Consider the following 18367-nt stretch of genomic DNA (forward strand, 5'->3'; position numbering starts at 1 on the left):
TATATATATATATATATATATATATATATATATATATATATATATATATACACACACACACACACACACACATATATACACGGATATCTATATATACATAAACATCTATATATACATATATATACATGTATTCAGATATATACATATATTCATAGGCACTTCTCTGTATGGTAAAAAAATATATATAGATTTTCCTCAATGTTTATGTTCTAGTGCATGGGATCTCACCTGAAACTTATCTAATCAACATCTGCGATAAATCCAGTTTTGAGTAAAACAAAATGCCGTTCTCCTTACCATGTTTCCTTTGGATTTCTGCGCTCTCTGATCCGTTCCTGGGCACTGCTGCTCAGCTGGTTAAAAGAGGTCCTCTACACGTTTCCTGCGTTTACAGCAAAGATAAATCTCAGTCAACATATTTCTGTGTTGTTACTTTCTCGTATTGGTATTATTCTATGGCTGGATGTCTATATCTATTGATGAAGTATATTTAAAACCATTCTGGTTTAGTTTTATTTAAATTTGTCTCATTTTCAATCTGTAAAGTCTAAAAGGTTATATTATTCATGCACTACTAATAATTAATGCAATTTCTTTGCTTTATATTCAAGCAATTTGATCATGTTGTTCATTTTCATTAAAAAGTTTATGTTAATACAAAAAAATTTAGTTTTTTTTATTTACTTTACTTACTTTAGCCAAGCCTCATTAATATTCATTTAACATAAACTAAGTGAAAAAGCCAGAGCAGCTTGTTCAAACTAAGCAAATCCCATCATTTGGTAGACTGCAGAGAAATATTAGTGTGTGCAGGCTGTGTGAGACTTCAGAGCATGAGGTGCTGAAGCTAATTATGGAAGGGAAAGCCATAGTTTCCTCCGTTATTTGTTTAACAATGCAATTCTTCAGAATTCATGTAACAGCAGATAAGAAGCCAATCCAACCCTGTTCTTCCCAGTAATGTGACAGCAGCAGTTCAGACCTGTACTCTGTTTTTAAGGGATCTGTTCCAAGGTCTGACCTAATTAGAATCTAGCTCTTAAAAGTTGAAAACTCCTAGAAGTCTCATGCAGACATGTAACCAACACCTGTGTAGTTAATTGCAAACAATGGATGCCTGAGACGCTTTCATTTGTCTTGTCACATCCTTTTTAACTTCATTTTAACGATAAAATTCTTATGTTGGCATATTGTCAAATAAAGTTCAGCTTCAAACTTAACTAAAATGTTTCCACAGATGGAAAAACTTAAGCTACTTTTTAATATTTGACACCAACTATCAATGCAATGTAACATTATTTGTAAAAATGTCTATTGGTGTCTTTTTTGTTTTGGCTCTGATATGAAGTTTAGAAACCCCGTCTTTATACAACATTTTTCCCCTGATCAAAGTCTAGGCTCAAGTCTCTGAAGGATGAGTTCAAGTGTTAAGTTTTTATCTTAAGTTCAGGCTCTGTTAATTGCTGCCAGTCTTGGCCAGGATAGCTTTGTTAATGAGATGCTTAATCTCAGAGGAAATAACCATACAGAGATAAATGATGAACATTAAATAAAAGTTTAAGGCTTTCATCCCAGGTCCGTCTTTAATGGCAGGAATAAACATTTGGCTTTTAATTAACTGCTTAAAACAATGTTTTAGGGCTAAATATTTACATTATTTACTGTTGGTCCTCACTATTTTATACCTAACAATTATCTTCAATATTTAAACATTTATCACCATTTAAATCCTCAACCTATTAAATAAACATGCAAAAATTCATGAGTTTTTTAATTATTATTATTCGTCAAGGATAAAATGTAAAGTAATTTACAAAACAATTTGTTTATGTTCGAAGATACATTACATAAAAAGGGTGAACGAAAATGTTGAAAAAAAATTTGCAGGTTTTTGTATTTTATGGTAATATTTTCAGTCAAGTTAATTACAGGGTCTGTAATTCATACATTTCAATTAATCACATTTTAATCAAACATCATATCGACAAAGTAAACCAAATTTTCAATTAAAAAACCTTTCTGCTTCCCAATTATTAGATAAATAATCATATGACCACAGCAACACACATTTCTTGTATTTAATCGATTATATAGGTTATTCAAGCATCAGATTGGTTAAAAGTTATAATCATTTATTGTTATTTAGAAACCTTTGATATGTTATGCACAACTTTTTTATCTATAAGTGTTAAAAGTACATGAACATTAATTATTGCACATTTCCTTCCACTAAATATGATAAAAATATCTAACTGCAGAGGAGGAGGAGTATATATGGGAGACGGAACAATGAGTGAGTAATCAGCTGATTGGGAGCAGGTGTGGACAGAATAGCAAAGGGAAAGGAACGAGGTAAGAAAGCGTAAACAGGGTTTAATAAAACTAGAAAAGAACTTAAATGAAACTGAAGGGGAATAATAAAAATGACTTCAAAAATGAAGATTGACCAGGGGGGAAACTAGAGGATAGGGGACTAAATTAAGATGAATATGATATAAATATTAACAGCAAACAAAAAATAACATCAATGCGTAAAAAAAAACCCAAAGTGAAAACTTTTACATTTGCTATAAACAGAAGATAAAGTTTCATTTTAAATACCGACACACTAAGAGAGTTCAGCTGTGCATAAAGCATTGCTCAACAATTGCTATTCCATGTTCATCCTCTAGTGCAGTTTTAACTTTTCCCACTGAGGCTAGTGTTCCTGGTTAAGCCAGTTACTAACGGAAATAATCCGTGTTCCTGGTCCAACCTCCTTTCTACCCGCCAGCATTCAGACAGTATTTATTATGGCGACCTCAGAGGCACTTCCGCCGTAGCTTAGAGCTCCATAAAGATTTGAGGTATTTGAACTGAGCAATGATTTTTAAGCTTGAATATCCTCAGTGATCAAGCACCTGTGATACTCAGAATTATGGGTGTACAAGAAACAGTGAATACAAAGGTTCCTGCTTGGGATTTTACAGAAGTATCTGTGTGAGAATATCCAATTAGTTTAGTTAACACTTTTAACGTGTTAAAATGTTTCTAATTAATGAATTAAAATCAACACGTTTAAATCCAGGCGCTAGTTAGTTTCGATCTATATTCAGTATTAAATAGGGGTGAATATTGTTGTGATGCGATACGCATCGCAATACTTGGGTCACGATACAATATGGACACAAATTGCAATAGAAAGATATATTATGGTATTCTACCCAGGTAATATCAGAATTAAATGTAGAGATCAAAGAGCAAGTGCTGTACATTCAGTAGAATATATTCATCATTCACTTATTTTGTTGTTTTGGTAGCCATGTTGTTTGGGGTTTGAGTCACTCAGCATCGGCTACTGTGATTGCCTCTATTACATGCACAGAAAAGGGCTCCAAGGCCCCGTCTACCGGAGTGGGGATGCAGAAGTAGTGATTTATTTATTCTGAAAAAAACGATATTAGAAACTTAAGGATTGATATTATATTGGGACGCCAAAAATCACAATATATATTGGCAAAATGATTTTTTTTCCAAAACCCCTAGTGTTTAGTGGGTTTCAAGATTATTTGGAAGATATATTTTATATTAAAAATCACAACCTTTTTAAAGGTATATAAAGAATAACAATATAATGGACTGAGGTGTGCAGTTGACTCAAAATTCAAAATTTTATTGGAAATAGATCAAGATGTGCTTTTATTTTGTTAAATGGAAGCTACTAAAGCAATTGCTGTAATGACACTTAAACATTTACATTAAATTAAGATTATTTAGGTCTGAAAAAAGAGGCATAATAAGAATAAATATTAGAATAATTCTAACAATAATATTAGAGTAAAGAAAAATAGGAAAGATTTTTGGGTCAGACAGTGAAGCAACTGGTACATGTTGGGTATATATGTCCTGTACTATGAGAAAGGTTGGTGTCAAACATCAAAATTACCATTACCTTTATATGAGGAGCTACCTTTTATGTGCACATTTTAAATGCAGAACATCCAGAGGTGCTTTTTAGAACATAAAACAGAAATTTATCCAATTTACTAAAGTCCTGCTAGATCAACCATATCCAACCGACACATTCGACTTCTACAAGATAGACGCAAATCTGCCAGAGGCTAGCTTTACAGGCAGGCCACCTTCTTCCAAAAAAACCCCCACAATTTGAGGGTAACCCCAACCAAGAGATACACGTGCGGAGAAAATACACCAACGTGTGCGTGCTCCTCCTTCTGCAATAAAAGCATCAGTTAATAAGCGATGGATTTTTGTTGGCTGAGCCCGTTGGAGACAGAGGAAGGCGCTCTGGCTGCCAAATCAAGTGTTTTCACAGCCTGAATCACAGCTTACCATTGATACTAGCCCAGGGAGGAGCACACACACCCACACACACACACACACACACACACACACAGGGACATGAACCAAAGCAATTTACACAAGGTACTGAAGAAGGGATGCATGTGCATTTAGAAATGATTCAACATATATTAATTTTTAGATACATTTACAGTAACTTTAAAAAAAAAAGGGTTATTGCATTAAACTGGAAAATATTTGGCCTATGCAAATAAATGCATGTGTCTGTCCATCAGTAGCCTTTGACCTGAACTAAAATCTTCAGGTCTGCTACAAAATGAAAAATTCACCACATAGGGCTCTGCCTAAACATAAGAACAACCCACTTAAAAACCTGAAATGCAGACAATCACACACCTGCATTTCTTCATCTCTTCACTCTGACAAGTCTCCCTTTCTTAGCAAACACACACAGAGAGAGAGACGCACACACCAGGCCGTTCACACCGAGTGGGGAGGAAACAACAGTCACCATTAGAGGGCCTTCTTTTCGGAGCAAAATATCTCACCCTCTCGCTTTCTGTCTTATTCTTTCAATCTCTGCTACCTCTCTGTCTCTCTCACACCCCCCTCCACCCCAATCTCAATCACTCCTCCAATGCAGTTTGGGCTGTTTCCATGGCAACTCGCCGAGTCCCATGGTCGCTGGAGGGAGAGAGAGCGTTACCCCACTCGTCCTCCCCAAAATAATAATAAGAAAGCAAAATAAAAGATAAAAAATCTTCACTCGAACCGTGGGCTTCAATCTCTGCTTGTGTGTCCATTATTATTGTGCGTGTCATCACTGTATGGATCTGTGTGTGCGGGTCTTTTTTTTCCCCCCCTGAGTGGTTGGAGTGGCCACCAAAAAAAATAAACATTTCCACCAATTTTTACTGTCTGCCTCAGTCTTTGTCTTTTTGAGACGCAGAAAAACCGACTCCTCTCTGCTGCTGCTTCAGATACTGATCAATAAAGATGATAAAATCTGATTCTTAATCTTATATTCAGCTGTTAAATATGGAATAATTATCAACATATGAAACAGTCCTGTGTAATCTAATGCTGTTTGACTGATTATTAGCATTTACTGTGAAGCTGATCATATTTGCATTATTAGAGGAGGTAGTGTAATCTAATTCCCCGTGTTTATATATGATAATGCTCGTCATTATTGGTCCACGTTCGCACCCGGAGCCCCATGAGGGTCTTAAAACCCCAGAGCCAAGAAGATCCTGGTAAAAATTAATGAGCTTTATGTGTGCAAAGAGTCAAATATTGCGATAAAAGAAGAAATTAATGAGCAAAACTTTGGCGGATAAAAGAAAATTCCCTCTTTTCCTTTTGAAGGCGACATACGTTTTCCCCGATTCGTTTTAAAACAAAGTTATGAATCGACGACACAGATATTGTTACCTTTCACTACAAATCTTCCAAATATATTTGAATATTTTTTATGATTCACAGATTTATTTTTTCTGATGATTATAAGTGTGCAAGATTTCTTTATTCCATCTTTGAAGTGTTTAATAGGAAGGTGGAGGAAAAAGTGGATAAAATGGAGAAAAGGGTTAAAAAGGAGAGGAAGGAGAAGGGTGGGGGTTAAGATCTGCAAATAGATGACAAAGTGAAAAAATAAGCAGATTAAAGATGATTTAAGAAGGTAGTGAAACAGGAAGAAAGAANAAGTGGATAAAATGGAGAAAAGGGTTAAAAAGGAGAGGAAGGAGAAGGGTGGGGGTTAAGATCTGCAAATAGATGACAAAGTGAAAAAATAAGCAGATTAAAGATGATTTAAGAAGGTAGTGAAACAGGAAGAAAGAAATGGAAGATTTGAAAGGGGGAAATAATAGAACAGAAGAATAGAATAAAATAAAATAGAACCATCTTTATTGTCCCACAGCAGAGGAAGAGGAGGTAGACTGGACGTTCTGATGTGAAAAAAGGGTGGAAAAGGTCAACAAAGCCATAAAGTAAGTAAAAGCCATTTGGAGAGAGGGTTGCTGAAAGTCAGGACAGAAGATAGAGAAATTTTTAGGAGAAAAAAAGCAACAGAAACGGGACTAAGTGATATAAAAACTGTACAGCAGAGGGGAGATATGATGGGTTTATTAATCAGAGAAGACATACTAGGGTTAAAAGTGAGAACAACGGCAGAAATATAAATGATTGTTAAAAACAAACACTTCCAGAGCATTGAAACAAACGCATCAAAAACTGTCCTTGTGTGTATTACTGTACCTTTCCTCCTTTAATCTTTCTTCTAAACATCCCTTCTTCACTACATCTCAACGTCTTCTAATTCCCCCCTGAAACTTTTCCCAATTTTCCACTTTCACCCTTCCTTTGTCTCATCATTTCCACCCATTTATCCCCAGCCCCCCCGCCCGTTCTCCCGCCCCGCCATCTCTTTGATTCGTTTTTCAAAAGCCGTCCAAACTCTTACGTTCCCCCGCAGAGTCTATTTGTTTGTACATCAATAATATCTGGCGACAAACGACGGCCCTTTTTTCTCCGCTCGCATGCCAACCGGAAACCTGACATATTCACTTTCCTTTCGCTTTTCATTTTTCCCCACTTTTCTACACTATTTCATGAGGTTTCGTTTCTGTCGACAGGTAATGTCTGTTTGCTTTTTTTGTTGTCTATAGACATAAATCAGCCAGATGTTACGTTTAAAGCACAGACAGATTTACAGAGGAAGTTAAATTTCTAATGAAACTACAGGGGAAAGTAAGACTTTAAACAAAAAACACGTCAAATAACATTAAGAAAATGATTTGGTTTTATGTTATTATCTCTTAAACTTACATTTTTAGTCAGTTTGACTTAGCTAAAGTCCCCACTGACAGAAAGGTAAAATTCGGGTGACGGAAAGTGGCCTTTCAACCCTAAAGACATAAACCTCAATTCAAAAGCTGATATCATTGTTGTTATCAGGACATTTATAAATAACTTGTGAATTCCTTACAGTCAGGATGGTTTGACAGACGTGTGCTGAATGGAAAAACCTCCAGTTTATATTTGAACACATGTAGATTGTTTATGTGCAGAACTAAGTGTGCAGCATACTGAACCGTGACTTTAAAAAACGACACCAAAACAAAACAAAGAGGTAACAGTTAACTACTTAAAGCTCAAAATTGGGACCATAAAGTCTCTCTCAAGCAGCAACAATATAAAGAGAAAGATGGAGAGAACCTTATAGGGGAACACAGTTTGTTTTTTTTTTACATAGGGCCCTTGATTTTACATTATTAAATCATGTTCTACTCACCCATATGAGTTTTGTATGGAAGCGAATCGTTACCATATTTCAAATGAAAAGGCATTTCCAGAAATAGAGTGTGGCTGCATTACTAGACTCATAAATACAATTACTAATCAATAATCCTGTTTGCATTTTTATTTTCTTCTTCAACACTGCTCATCCTTTTGCTTAATTAAAATGAAAAAGAAAAGGAAATTTGAGATTTATTTTTCAAAATGTACCCCAGCAAATACATACCAAAATTTAATTTGAAATGTAAAATATGAAAATGAAAAAAGATTTCCAGAAATGCTTTTACATTTTAAGAATGTGGCTGCATTACTAGACTCCTAAATGAAATTAGTAATCAATCATCTGTGGTTTTCTTGGTCTGCCTGCAAAGTACTGTCCATAACTCGAAAACGAAAAAGCAGTCAGCGGCGGGCAAAGCAGAGTGACGTGAGCAGCCGTTCTTCCTGAGGTCCTTGCTGACCGGACTACCCATCTTGTTCGGTAGGTGGGCGCTGTGCATGTCTGGATTGCATTACATTGTAAGCTTGCGGGCGGGAAACTCAGGAGCAGTTCCATTAGAAGCAGGCACTTGCTTTAAAGCAGCAGCGGCCTCCCTCTGCCCTGTTTTGGTCATTGTGATCGTTCAGTCCTGATAGTCAGACCCGGCAATTCAACCAGTTTCCCGCCGGCACGCGTTAGGTTATATTACATAAGGGATGGAACGATTTATGAAAACCATCCGAACCGTTCGGTTCGACTGCCTCGGTTCGATTCGCATGTGTTTCGTTCGGTTCATGCGCTGCTCCTTTTTCTCATAGGTGAAGCGTGTACACTCCAGTGCAGAAGGTGGCGGTACTGTGACCAAAGCCGACCACCAGGAGTAAACAAGAAGAAGAAGTGAAGCAGCTTAGCCGGGTGCAGCAGGGAAAAATCAGTTGTTGTAGAGAATTGTGTGGGTATGGCGAGTGGGAAAGAACAGGAGTTGGAAGACGCGCCAGCAGCACTTTATAGGTCTGCTGTATGGGACCACTTTGCATTTAGATTGACCTACGATGACGGTGGATAAAAGTGCAACAGTGTGCAAGCATTGTGCAACACGTTTTGTTTATGCTAACAGCAACGTGACCAACATGTCAGGCTAATAATCAACATATACCGAACCGAACCGTGGATTTTGTGAACCTTTCCACCCCTAATATATATATATATATATATATTCAGTTTTGTTATATCCAAGTAACGTCATCTACGATTATATTTCTTATATTAAAATTTTTGTCTGGGGGACAGTGATTCGCCTACATGTTATGAATGCTGGCGTACCATAAAGAATAAATTATGAACAGTTTAGTTTGTGCCTTCAACTCGTTGCCCATAGGAAGACGTTACTTGGATATAACCTATGGAATATCTTCAGAACAGCTCCAAATGACACAAAACTCATATGGGTGAGTAGAACATGATGTAATAACGTAAAATCAAAGACCCAATGTAAAAAAAAAGGCATTTCCCTTTAAAGCTAAAAAAACTGGGACCATAAAGTCTCTCCAAGCAGCAACAATATAAAGAGAAAGATAGAGTGAAACTTCATAGCATCTATAAATCAACAGCATGTGTGAATCACTCTGTACTCAACTCTACTAATCACCTGAAAGAACGTCAAATCAAATACAAACATCACCAGAAATGGAGAAAAAGCCTAAGATGACTGTAAGTCCATTGATAAGAGGACATTTTTCTCTACATCTAAACATGTTGCATTCAGGTACTAACTAAGACTCTAGTTTAGTCACAAAACCAATAATCACTGAATGTGATTCAAACTTCAGCTTAATAATCTATTTTGTTTTGTTATCTGTGTGTAAGAGATATACGTCTTATTTTGGTAAATATAAGGCCAATATAAACTTCTTAACATTTGATATTTTTTCTGGGTTTTTAATTTGTTTTCTTATTTTGTGAAATCTTATGAAATAATATAGACAAAGTTTATGGGTGAATAGTTTGATAATATGTTTGAAACAACATAAAAACATACTTTTGTGCATTTTATTTTAAAGTGTGACAAATTATAATCTGAGAGCAAATTGGAAGAAATTCTTTTTTGAGTTAAACAGTTTATAAACTACAATATTCTTCAGCTCTCCCCATGAGTGCTGTCATTTTCTGGATTTGTCTAACATAAAAAGTGTTCAAAATGATAAACCAACAATCATCTTTCTAATAAATTCCAATAATATTTCCCAGAAGCCTCATTCTGGGCCCCGTCTCCTGATGGAGGAAAAATGTGAAACCTGGTTGTTGCCTTTTTGATTAAACTGTTTTTTTTTTTTTTTTGTTGAGGTTTTAGAGCAAAATGAAATAATTTCGATATATTTTGATTGAATGATCCCTTAAAACATAATGAACAGTGAGTTTAAAATCTGAATATAAACCGTAATGTCAAAGTAGCATTATACCAGCTTATATATATTAGGGTTTAATTCAAATGTAAACAAAAACAGATGATTTCCATCATTGATTTTTTTTTTTTTTTTTTTTAACAGCTTTCACAGCAAAAATATTAAACATGAGAACCGATACTGACAAGTTCAGACTTTTATTTTCTTATTCTTGGTTTGATCCGTCATAGACCAAATTGCATAAAGATAATTAGATGTCAGCAGGTTAACTTTTGAGCTCACTGAGAAGCTAAAACTTGATTTTTGAGTCACCAATCTGTTTCATCTTGACTTTTTCAGTTGTTTCAAATTTATAAACATTAACCTTGAACTTTGAAATATCAAAAAGCTGACCTTTTTTTTTTACATTTCCAGTCTAATAGACAACATGACACCAACCATAATAGTATGGTGTGGTGAAAATATCTAAAAAAATAACTTTAACATAGAAAGGTGGTGTTCAGCCTTTCCCATAGTCCCCAGGAGGACTGATCATTTAGTGAACTGCAAAAAAAAACTCCATTCTTTAGTAATTATACTGATTATTATTACAGTGTTTGATAAATTAAAGTGCAGAAACCTTTTAGTCTGTCTCCGTATTAGCACGAGAACATGTTGCAGGTGCCCCAACAATCACTTCAAGTCACAGGAGGAGGACGCATTCTTCAGACTCACTGGCCTCAAATCTGCTAATGTTACTAATTAAATAAAAAAAAAAAGGCCACGGCTGAATGCACAGCTCTTGGCTTCAGATACGCTGAAGATCAAAAGAGATCGCTGTGAAAAAAAAGGAAAAAAGGAGTCCTTCCTTTGGGGCTGAGCACACAGACTAAATAAATGCAGTGTCTGAAACACTGCATTAAACATCTTCCAGGTGATGTTTCTACTTTGTTAGATAGTTAAGTCTTCGGGGAGCGGCGGTGTCGCTGTGGACCGGCCTCCGGCTCAACTCATCCGACAACATGATATGTGTTATCAGTCATAAATCTGTGCGTGTTTCAGTGCATGTGCCCGTCTCTCTTAGTTGTATGGTTAAAAAGTGTCATCTCTTCAGCAACGCACACACACACACACAGAATCTGCAGCCAAGCCGAGAAAATAGTTTGGCTGCACATCCTGTACTCCTTGTTTAAGCTCCACACTGAGAAACACCAAACTCTCTCTCGTCTCTGTTTCTTTGTCTCTTTTTTCTTTCTGTTTTGTCCCCTTTGTCATTCTTTCATTCACACACTACATTTTCACACACACGCACACACTGCTCTCTATGTGGACAAAGCCTTCATTCATGGGAGGTTTTGGTTGAGCGGCTTGGCCTGCTGGCAGAACCCACGACCTGATCCAGATCTGACTGACTGGTTTCCATGTTCAAGTGTTTTGGTCTGAAGTGTTTTTAAACTAGGTGGGTTAGTGGGATCTTCTGGTGGCCAAATGCTTATTGGTTTATTTCACAAAGACTTAGATTTGTCCTATCAGCTGTAGCTAGACTATTGGTTATAGTTACCTGATGTAGAGGTTGTCATTCAGTTGCTCATTTTTAACCTTTATCTGCTGTTTTATCTAAAGATTTAAAGTTTAAACAAATGTTTTCTAAAGAAGCTTCTGTAAACAACTCTTTAACTGCTCTATAAAAAAAACAAAATACAAAAATAATAAAGCCTGTGGTTGAATTTTTAGTATCTATCTGAACCCAAAACTCAGTAAGCCACTTTTGTTTTTTTGTTTTTTTGTTTTATTCAACATGGTAGGTAAATGTTAGATTTAAAACTCAGATTCTTACGGTTAATTCATTTTCTATTTATTTATTTTTTCAAAAAGTGTTGGTTTGACCGGCCCTTTTTTAATGACAAAAGCAAAGAAAATATTGGTAACATTTTTTCTAATTCTATTTTTTTCAAACAAACAGATACAGATATTCTGGACATAAGCAGAAAGAAACAGAATTGATTTACAGAAGTAATTAAAGGTTTGAATATTTGCAAGAAAAAAATGTAAGCCTCACTTTTTTCCCCCTGAAATAAAAAGGAATAAAAAAAAAATAAAAAAAATCCTGCATTTCTAAGACTCATAATCTTTCTTGATTAATCGTTTAAGGTTTAACAGTTTTTATTCTGACCATATCGCTGGGGGTGATGAAGGTAGTTAGCTTTAAACCTGTTGTCTTTCCAAAAGCAGAATTTATTTAGCGTGTTTTAACACTGAGAAGCCATGTTTATTCGGTTAAGGTTCACCCAGTTATGGTTTAACCAGTTTAACCAGTTTGGAGCTGTGACTGCAACCATGCCAGCCTCTGTGTCATTTTTACAGTGTGGAGAAATGCTCCTTTTTTCTGTCTAAATGAGAGAGAAAAATTAAGAATTATCGTCATTATCCTCATTTTACTTTAAATTATAAATGGAAATCCAGACTCCTAGCATGTATATAAGGAGGCGAAGGATCATCTCTCTTTGCCGGATGATTACCCCTGACGGTATCCCAGCCAAAGACCTAAACCAGGAATATCTTTCTTGTTGAAATGTCTTCTTATTAATCTCTTTTAATGTGGACTCTGTTATTGTTCCCGACAACCAGTGAACCTCAGTTCATCTCCGATCTTTATGGAAAAGGTCTTTCCTGTGTGCAGCAGTTCTGAGTCTTCTTCACGTCCTGCTACCTCTCCAGCATGGTGTTTCTACCAAGTAGCAAAGCTCTCTGATCTCACATTCTCCTCGACATCTGGGGTAAAGTCTGCAAAGCACAGTGAATCAAACCCCTACAGAGCCATGCTGCCTCCCCTTCATCCCTCAAGTAAGCAAATCAGTCAGACCTTCCTGATCAGTCTGTTTTCTCACCTCAGACCAACCAGAAAGTTCAACTAACTTCCTGCGGTTCTCCGCTTCCAGATTCTTGTTGCTTTTTGTAAATAAATTGTCTAAACTCACTGATTCTCCGTGGGATTCAGCATGTGGGTAAAAAAAACTACAAACCCACATGACAGCAGCATGGCGGCCAATGAAGGGAAATACCTCAGCTGGCCTTAATGGCCTAAAAGGGTAAAACTGGAGGAGGATTAGAGAGAGTTGAGGTGCACGTTATCATCTGCAGGTGGAGTGGGAGGAAAGTTTCTCAGTGGGAGACGGAAACTTAACAGCTCTCTTCGCTTATGGTTCAAAACTGTGCAGAATCAGGTACAGCACCTTCAACAGTGTCTTCAAAACATTCCTGTCTTTTTTTCTCCATCACTTTTCATCACAGTATGGTACTAAATTACTGCCACACTATAATAAAGTATGAATCTTTCACTAAAATAAAGTCTAGCTAAGGTCAACAATGGCATTATAAGAGCCATTCTTCTCGACCCACCTACTTGCTAATCTGGATTCAACCTGATTTAAAACAGTTATAAATTACTGCATTTTGTTTGACGCCTTCAAAACTTCCCCTGCGCTGGTTCTCCTGTTTGTACGGTAAAGCCCTCCGGAGCGTCCGGCACCAGGCTAAACGTGACACAAATTAGCTAATGAGCTGTCAGTCTAGGTTGCTGCTACTTGCTACTTTTAGACACAGCTGGCATCCTGTGAAAAGCCAGGTGATGGGAAAGAAGGAGAAGAAGATGAGAAAAAGAAAGTGAGGACTGCTGGAAGAACTACGGTGAACTGGTGGAAGAAAAGTGAAATGGCGTGCTCAAGGATGACCCTGCACATTTAGAGTATGTTTGGAACAACCTGCTGGGAAGCAAAATTCCCCACCATCAACATAATCAAAAATAACTATCGACCCTGATACGTCTTTGAGAATGACTTTGTCGCCATTCAAACCCAGGTTAAAAAGCTTTGAAGGACAGCCTAAAGCCCACTGCTCTCATTAAGCCATAAAAAAGAAAAAAAGAAAATAATGGTCAGTTCAGGTCTTTTATAAAATATGTGAAACAGGAAATTGTCTGTATACCAAACCGAACGATTGTTGTTCTCTACTTTAAAAAAAAAACTCTTTAGATTTTAAAATGTTGGAATTGGAAAAATGTTCTATTTTTTTTTTCTTATATTTTTTAATCTAAAAAATAAATGTATAACATGGATGCATAAAAACTATTTTATTATTTCAGTGTTAAATTCTGTTTAACATAACGGATTATAATTAAAAATGTATCCAGACCTTTACTATTTGGGGATTTTCTTTATTTGGACTTTGCTGATTTTTGATTGGTTACCCCTGTTCTAGACGATAAATATTCTGACTCTTCAACATCTAAAGAAGATAATCTTCTTAAACTAGTTTTACTGCATTTAGTGTTTCTTAAATCTGCGACATCAGACCTCTTCAACCCTGGTCTCAAGGGCCCGTTATCCAGCATGTTCTCTGCTTTAGCACAGCTAAATTAAATTACATTTCCTCCTTAGGAGTCTTCAAAGGACGGAGAGGCCTGCTAATTTGCTAGTTGTTTAAGTAAGGTGTGTGGATGTACGGCAACAGCTGAAACATACTGGACAGTGGGCCTTAAGGACCAGGGTTCAAGACCTCTTTGCTAAACATCAACATTAATTATAAAGCCCATTTTTTCAGCCTCCATCGATTCGAATATCACTTATTTTTCCTTTGTGTCGCTAATGATTTAAGCTACAGAGGAAATTTCAAAGAGTTTTGCAGCTGAGATTCTCATGGAGTATAAAAACTCTAAAGCAAAAAAAGTAAAGCTTTTCTAGGTATGTAACAAGCTTTACTCCAACATGAAATTGAGAAGTATGCTGATGAAGGTTCTCAGTCATCCAGGTCATTCAAAAAATATCCACTGGACTTGATTTCCAAGATTTGAAGACGTTTCTCCACCTCTCCAGGAAGCTTTGTCAATTCCAATGTCTGGATCCGCAGTGAGTTTGAGTCTTTTATAGACAAAGCCTTGTATCGCTTGGAAACATGCAAATGATAACCAATGAATGGGTCGTTTGGTTCCATCGTTAGCCTGTAATATCTGAAACCTGTCTATGATTCTGAGGGTCGGTCGTTAAAGGGGGGGATTGCCGTTAAGGGGGGGATTGTCTCCTGTAATACCTGAAACCTGTCTATGATTGTTAAGAGTCGGTTGTTAAGGAGGTATTGTTCACCGGCTGGAGCGGGTAGGTCCGTCGTTCCTCTGTGATGGGGTGGGGGGTTTGGTGATATCACCAAAATTTGAATTGAGAAAGCTTCCTGGAGAGGTGGCGAAACGTCTTCAAATCTTGGAAACCAAGTCCAGTGGATATTTTTTGAATTTTTACGGGATGAAATTGAGAAGATTTTGGAGTCTAATTATTGATTGACAATGTTTATTTCATAGGGCTAAAAATATGTGGGCTGTCCAATCATATGCCAAAACCAAGTCTCTCAAATGCTAATAATATAAGTTTGCCGTGGGTAATCTAGATATTCATCAGGCTTTGGAAATGCTTGAATCATTTCAAGTACTGATGGAGCCCTAAGCTACTTCTTATTACTTGGTTTTAATTAGCCTCAAACATTTCAGTTGTAGGTAGATGAATCTAGTCACTGCAAAGTTTTAGGACTAAAATATTCAATCTGACATCTGAGTGATGCCAGGTTTTAAAATGTGCATGGATGCAAACCTTCCCAAATGATGCGGTTATGAAATGTTTAAGTGGGAGTAAGGCTATCTATAGATCTGTTGTGGACACTTCTCCTAAGTGTGTGTTTGAATATTATGTGGTGACGATGCAGATCGGCCAGCAGAGAGCTGCTATGTTCTCCAATAAACAGAAATCCTGGCATGGAGGATGTGTGTGGGAGAGGGAGTACAGTATTACTGCAAATGTGTGTACCGTCGCTGTATGAGTGACTTTGTAAACAAGTGTGAAAATGGAAAGACAATGGGGCTGCGCTCTATTAGACATGCAAAAAGGGAAAAGATCCCGAGCAGCAGGGGAAGAAGAATCCATGTGTTTACGTGCATGTTGACCAGCTGGCGTTCCACATGTGGACGTGTCCCACCGTGCCAGGGATTCCAGCTTTATAAAAAATAAAAAAGTGGAAATCTGCCCCATGTGTGTCTGTATGTGTGTTTGTGTGGGTTTACAAAGGGCCTACCATTTGGTGGGAGTGTGATGAATGTGTTAAGTATGTATGAGTCAGTTTATTTGTATATGCGTTTCTCTAACCACTCAGTATCAGAGGAGTGAATCCAAGAGCGGAGCACAGTACGTCCTCATAAACAATGAAAGCAGAAACGATCTAAGACAAGTTAAGACTGTTCTAGATAGCAATTTATTTATTCCACATTAAAGCACATTTCCAAATCTGAACAATAAATACTTTGGTGGAACAAACATGATTATAACTGGTGAGGAGGACATACATTTTTTTCTGTTAGCTGTTGTCATGATGACATGTGTCACAACAACCGATCTTATTACCAGTCAATGAGGAGCTAATGTAACATGCAGCTTTCAAATCGTAATTTGATTTATTAAAGGGAAAAGCTGTCCAAACAAATTGAGCTCTATGTCCAAAAGTAACTGCTTCTTCATAAACCGAACAACTGGTTGTGCCACTATTGGAGGCAAAAGCTGCCATCGAGTGTTGGCAGAAACTGGCACTGATTCCCTTACATCTCAGTGGAGGAATTTTGGCCCCCCTCCGATCTTCCAGACGTTTTTAAACGCAGCCAAATTTGAGGGTTTTTAAAGATGGACAGGCTGTTTAAGGTCATGCCAAATCATTTCAGTTGGAACGACAAAGCATGCATTTATTTTTCTCTTGAGCCATTCAATGATTGTCTTGCTGGTATGATTTGGACCATTGTCCTGCTGCATAACCCAACATGCTTAACCCTAAAACTGGAATGGACCGTTTGGCAATCTGTTATAGGATATTACAGTAGAGACCTTCCATCAGTTATGGCAAACAGGACAGCTTCCAATGTCTTTTTCTACAGATCCAATCGTTTTTTTTGAACATTGAAGCATGAATACTGCCCTAAACTGAGGCAACTGACACCTACAGCTTTTTGTTTTCCTGAATAAGACATTGCAAAGGTTTGATCCATTTGTGAATGATGGCTCTTACTGTGCTTCCCTGCAGTCCTAAAACCTTAGAAATTCCTCTGTAACGCTGTCCAGACAGCTCGGTCTAAATAATTCTACTGATCCTCAGCCTATTTCATTTTGTAAGACAGGTTAGATATAAGTGATTCCTTAAAGAGTCTAAATCATGCATAATCAACTTTACTGAGCTTTTAACAATGTTATAGTTCTAATCCTTTGCCCAAAGTGGCATTTAGCTTGATGCAAGCCTGATTAATCCTCCTGGGCATGTCCATTCTACCTTGATCACTCATTGCCTGCCCCCGCCATGAAGCACCTACCCTGACCACGCCGTCCTTGCCCAGTAAACAACATGGATGCTTTCTCTGATCAGTAAGGTGTCATGTGAGGCACTGTGCGATGGTTTCTGCTCAAAGTTTAGCTCTTTTAGCAAATCATTAGCGCACTGAATCTGTTCCCATTAAGGTTTTTGTACGCACATCTTTAGTGACACGCTAGTAGAGCTCGATGGAAACAACTAAATTTGAATCAAAATTTAAAAAAGACCTAAAGTTCCCAGAAAACTTTTTACCCCAACTTGAGGAAGTTTTTGACTTTTTGAAAAGTAAATGTGCTTAAGAGACAATGGAAACACATTTTGACGAATAACTTCTTAAGTAACGAATATTTACCTCACATGACTGAAGAGCTTTGCTGCCAGCGTCCCACATTAGATGATTCAGAAACGGTTAAACCATCAAAAATATTAAATGACATATTAAAGTAGATACAACTTATTGCATCACCATCATTAATCTTATGTCCGCGTCAGTTTGCTGCATCTATTTTTTGTTTATTACATCCAAGTGTGATGAAGGGCATTAACGAGTTGCTATTTTTCCAAGTCGACTGAAAGAAAAAGTTGGGTGGGAGGGGAAAATGACTTACATTACATCATGCTGCAGCGACGGTCTTGTTATTAGCAGGTAGGTCTAATCCAGCTTTTATTGCTAACTGTGCTCTACTAAGCCCATAAGCTAATAAGAGACCAGTTTCGCACACCGCAAACACAAACCTGCAGAGTACACACCAGGGCAACTCTGGAGTTGTCCAGATCTGAGTTGACACAATCTAGTTGACATTAACGTATGCCGATATGACTCTACTACCAATGGATGGAAAAACAATTTTCATTTTTTTTTTAAACATTTTAAAAGTTCTTTTTCGATGGAAACAAGGCTACCGTTAGCGACTCTTGTCTAATATGCAGAAAGTCTCAGACTTTGTTCAGCCTTCCTGACGCCTTCTCACCACATCTGATGAGCCTACTCACCAGATGGTGGATGGTGGAGTGA

At 37.1% G+C, this 18367-nt stretch overlaps 1 protein-coding gene across 1 annotated transcript in view; it reads right to left on the reverse strand.

Moving 5' to 3' along the window:
• LOC107098262 (zinc fingers and homeoboxes protein 2-like) overlaps positions 1-18367 on the reverse strand; it is a 176852-nt gene that overhangs the window by 62124 nt on the left and 96361 nt on the right. The window contains exon 3 of the mRNA XM_015395831.1: positions 298-382. The gene's annotated coding sequence lies outside the window, so the exon portion shown is untranslated. The remainder of the gene's footprint in view (positions 1-297; positions 383-18367) is intronic.

Source organism: Cyprinodon variegatus, unplaced genomic scaffold (genome assembly GCF_000732505.1).
Source record: "Cyprinodon variegatus isolate N-32 unplaced genomic scaffold, C_variegatus-1.0 Scaffold763, whole genome shotgun sequence".
Taxonomy (NCBI): domain Eukaryota; kingdom Metazoa; phylum Chordata; class Actinopteri; order Cyprinodontiformes; family Cyprinodontidae; genus Cyprinodon; species Cyprinodon variegatus.